The 4,962-nt window shown below is 37.8% G+C and overlaps 1 long non-coding RNA gene across 2 annotated transcripts; it reads left to right on the forward strand.

Annotated features, from left to right (window-relative positions):
• The first annotated feature begins 519 nt into the window (after positions 1-519).
• Positions 520-1,762, forward strand: LOC131258249 (uncharacterized). 2 transcript variants are annotated; one of them, XR_009178015.1, is made up of 2 exons: positions 520-1,199; positions 1,323-1,762. It is a non-coding gene; the product is annotated as an uncharacterized LOC131258249 (long non-coding RNA). The 2 variants fall into 2 exon arrangements; XR_009178016.1 differs by having other exon boundaries at positions 1,329-1,762.
• The last annotated feature ends 3,200 nt before the right edge of the window (positions 1,763-4,962 follow it).

The raw sequence follows: 4,962 nt of genomic DNA on the forward strand, positions 1-4,962 counted from the left end.
GAGATGCAACATGTGCTAAATATGGTGGACGCCCTTTCGTGTCTCTTCTGCTGGTTGGATTTGCCCAACTTTTCTGCCAGGGCACTTGCATGGTAGGAGCCCACCTGATGAGTGGCTTGTATCTTTGCACATGTACATGTGATCACGCATGTTGTCTTGACTCTTGATGCATATGGCACATTTCAATTTCTCTAGTAAGGTATGTAGTTTTGTATGATTGCTTACCATTGACTCTTGATGTGCATGACCCATTTCAGTTTCTTTAATAAGGTATTTGTAGTACTGTATGATTGCCTGCCAGAGCAAAGAGCGAAACAACTTTTTTAGCTATGTTGTGGGGCCCACCTTCATGTGATCCAGAGCTGTTCTATGATTGCTTGGTAGATGAAAGAGCAAACCGATATTTTTCCTTGGTTGTGGGGCCCACCTTTATGTGATCCAGACCATTTATGAGGTATTTTATGATTGCTTGGCAGAGCAAGGAGCAAAACATTGTTCTTCTCTCTCTCTCTCTCTCTCTCTCTCTCTCTCTCTCTCTCTCTCTCTCTCTCTTTTTGCTCTATTGTGGGTCACGTACTGGTAAAAGAACATATAGTCAACAGTTAGACCCTTTCCACTGAGGTTTTAAGACTCAGACAAGTCCCATGCAACTCGTCCAAGTTGACTTAGATTCAGTTGGACCTGGTCCGGTTCGACACTACAATCAGAACTGAAAATAAGGGTTGACTCAGATGGAGCCATATGTCCACCAAGTCTGTTTTTGTTTATGAATTGCCATAGAAAATGTGTAGGTGCTTAATTTAGCAACATGAGTTAGTGCATAGACTAGATGTGATCTACATTCTTCTGGTCAGAAGACTTTCTGGCACAAATCCTTGAGGTCATTACATGTTCTCAATATAAGGTATCGAGATGTTGATTCTTTCTTCAGTTTTTGTCCATGCATGCATGCTTCTGCGAATAGTCTTTGACTAGGTTTGTAGGTCCAATCTCGGTTTTTGTAGTCACCAGAGTTAGTCTAATGGTAACTGATCCAGTTTTGGCGTGCTCATGGTACGAATGAGAAACTGTAAAACCACAGGGTCTCTCCTGTTCTAGTGCTAGAAGCTAACACAGAAGATCCGGGCAAGATCGCCTCTACAATGATTGATCTCAACTCGACGCCAAACCGGATTCATGGGCAGCCTTCAAATACACAGGTATGCATGTTATTGTCTTTCAATATGATATGTATATTTTGGTTTTGTTTTTTAGAGGTTGTGAAGCTGAAGTTAACCAATCTGCTAGTTACGTGAAGTTTAGTGTATTTTTGTGTTCATAAGGTGCAGGGGATGAATGCTTTAAGCGATAGCAATCATGAATGTGCAAGTGTAGTTCCAGTGGGATCTTGCAATCAAGATCTAGAGAAGTAAGCAAGGTAGATTCTATTCTTCTCATTTATGCTAATTCATTGGTCTTTTTGTTTAACCATTTCTTGGTTAAAGGAAAAAAAAAAGAAAAAGAAAAAGAAAAAGATGAGCCTAACTCCTTCGGCCTTCTGAGTTTTGGATGTCCTAAAAAAGAAAAAGATTAGAGTTGTTTAGACTAATCATTGGTTAACATCTATAAACCAATGCCATGGTGCATGGGGTGTTTTTTTTAAAGCAGGAGTGCATGGGACTGAAATGTACAATGCATCTCTTGAATTTTTGGGGGAATGCATGGGAACTGTTATACATGTTTTGTTGAGTTCTTTTGAAATGCTTCATTTTGTATGGTAAAACTTTCTTTAAAATGATGCTGAGTTAAGAAAAAATGGAAAGAAAGAGGATTGCGAGTTATGATTTCCCGAGATATTTAGAGTTTTATGAGTTGTATAAAAGTTCACACTTCGTTAAAAGCTAGGGAGAGTCTCAGTTGCTAGCTTGTATACTCATTTTATGATCCTATATGATTTTTAGAACAGCATGTATCCTTCTATTAGAAAATATTAATATTTCTGTTATTAATTTCCATTCTCATTAGATTTGATACCTTTTCTTGTAATATAGATAAAGTGTTTTAAACTGGAGAATCCAGGGTATGATGACTATTGATCTGATTTTGATAAAGTGTTTTAAAGTGTTTTACATGCCATCACATGTGCCTTAGATAGAAAATTTTACATGCCATCACATGTGCCTTAGATAGAAAACAACTGCAAGATCTAAGCTGTTCATCAGTTGGGCCCTGTTCCTAGTCAAATCTAGCACTCGAATATCCATCAGATGGGGCAAAGTCTAGAAAACAAATGGACAGCTAAAACATGCTTGGACAGCCATCAATTTGTCCCATATGTAGTGGCCTACACAATCATACATGCAGATGGGCCATAGCCCAAAAATCAGGGGAATCGACTATGTTAGTCATCTGATCATCAGGTGGGCAATTGTGTGTGCAACTGCTATTTGGATCCTCAGCCATCCACTTTTCAACAAACTATATTCCTGGATATGCATCATTTTGAACAGCCTAATTTTTTTGGAATCATGCAAATTCACTAAAAGGTTGGTGTGATGATTGGCCTGGATCCTGCATGCGTTTGGGTGCTTGTTTTGCAGTTGCAGCTTGCAAGTAACATTCCACGAATTCCATACATTGTTATTTTTCTTTGTTTATCTGGTGTTATTTGGTATTCTAGCATGAAAGAGTATGAAGAGAAGGCAGTAGAATTAGCGAAAAATCGTCCCAAGCTCCAGGTGCTTACAAATAAGCTCAAGGCAGTCCGAATGACTTGCCCCTTATTCGATGCAGCATGCTGGGTAAGTTACTAGGGAGATGTATATGTACTTGATATAGGAGATGTAGAGCTATTATTATTGCTTGCAAATGTTTCATGTGAATTAATCCTTGTGTTTAGTTCCTACCCAAACTCCACCTGTCAGTTACATGCATGAAACAGGATTTGTATAGTTGTTCTGTCTTATCCGCTCAACTAAGGGATCACATGGTGCTAAAAAAATATGGAAACATGGTGGTGCCCAAAATAGGTCCTTACCACCAGCAAGTCACTTGTATAGGTTTAAAACAAGCTCCAATTAAGGGCTTAAAGTTAATTGATGAGTCAGATGCAACAACTCTTTGGCACTGGAATGTAAGGTGACTACAGATGATGTGTTTGGGAGATGTCTACAGCAGGTGCCTGTGGATGAAATTGAACAATGGATGGGTCTTTGTTAGTCTTTGACTAGCTGCATGTTATGAGCCATTGCCACTATCACAATGGCCCCAAGCACATAACATAAGCCCCCCTTTAAAAATGGGGGCTTTTTCTGAGATTAGTACCTGATAGTTGATTTCTTATGGTCTTCTGTATATTATCAGACATTTATCTTGCCTTTTATAGTACTTGCATAAAATATTGTTGCAATCTCCATTTAGTCATAAAGACTTTCACTCATATTATTGTGTAACATAAATTTCTGGAATACTCTCTCTCTCTCTCTATTGTATATTCAAAGGGATGATGCATCTAATGGACCACGATAAAGTGAATGAAGATCTTGCAAAGTTGATGGAGACCGAGGGTCTGAATGTTCAATTGAGCTATGATGGCCTACGGATACCGGTAATTCTCTGATAATCCATGAATTTTGGATGGTTATCATGGTATGTTGGCTGTCCTCATTTTTAAATTTCTTGGAAGATTTGTTTTTAGATCACTTTATTCTAGTTCTGAAAGAGTTTCAGCGGAGACTGTTATTATTAACGCTGCAATTGAAGAGTTGTTCACTTCATATGTTGATAATTCGGCCGAAACATCAAGTGCAATAGGTACTTCTCAAACTGCGGGTAGTTCTTCTACTACGGGCAAGCAACTTCGTGACTTTATATCTTTTTTAGACGAAGAAGAAACGGAGACACAAAAAACTAAATCCGAAGTGGAGAAGTATCTAAAAGAGCTGTTTATAAGGTTACAAGAAGATGATTTCGATGTTTTGCAGTGGTGGAAGTCTCGAGCTCGTGAATACCCTAGACTTTCGATGATGGCACGAGACATTTTATCAATTCCAATTTTGATTGTGGCATCAGAATTAGCTTTTAGCACCGGAAGCAAGGTAGTTAGCAAGTATCGAAGCTCACTCACCTCTAATATAGTTGAAGCACTGATATGTACGCAAGATTGGTTGCATCCAGTTTGGGGTGGTAGCAGTTTTGATGCTGAAGAGTATGAAGAGGAGAATGAAAGTGAATACGTGGACCAGAATGCTTGAAGGAATGTAAGCTTTAAAATTTTTCATTAATGTTTTATATTTTTTAATATATTTTAACTCTTTGAATTTGATGTTGATTGTTAAGGACCAACATGTGGTTTTGTGGTATGATAGTATCTAGAGGTTTATGTGACACTATTTTTTTTTTTTTTTTTTAAATTTTAGTAATGTGCCATATGAGACATTTTAGACTTAACATGATTGACATTTAATTTGTATTTTCTAACCAAAAATATAATAAGTTAACATATGAACAAGCTCGAGCTCAACTCGACTCGAACCACTAGCTCGACTCGAACTCGACTCGATAGCTTTGGCAAACAAGCCAAGCTTCAATGTTGAGCTCAAGGGCGAGCTCGAACTCGAGTATAGCTCTCAAATCCCTCTTCAACGTAACGGGTGTCAACTAATGAAGAAAACGAATTAAAGATTCAATGAAGAAAAAGGAGGAGACTATTTGAGGTAGAAATACGAAGAGAGACAATTTCAACAAGAAATACAAAGAGAGGAGATAATTTTAGGAAGATTGGCTTATGGTATAGCAAGGATATTCTCGTCCAAAAAAAGCTATAAAGTTTAAAAATGAAAAGTAAAGTGTTGGAGGTTTAGAAAGGCTACTCAGTTAAAAGTGAAATTCACAGAGGGAAATTTCTCCCATTTTTGGTCACATCATAATACCATTTTTCAAACCAACTTGTCAATTGCATCACATTGTAGCACTATTTTTTAA

Source organism: Magnolia sinica, chromosome 10 (assembly GCF_029962835.1).
Source record: "Magnolia sinica isolate HGM2019 chromosome 10, MsV1, whole genome shotgun sequence".
In the NCBI taxonomy this organism is placed as follows: domain Eukaryota; kingdom Viridiplantae; phylum Streptophyta; class Magnoliopsida; order Magnoliales; family Magnoliaceae; genus Magnolia; species Magnolia sinica.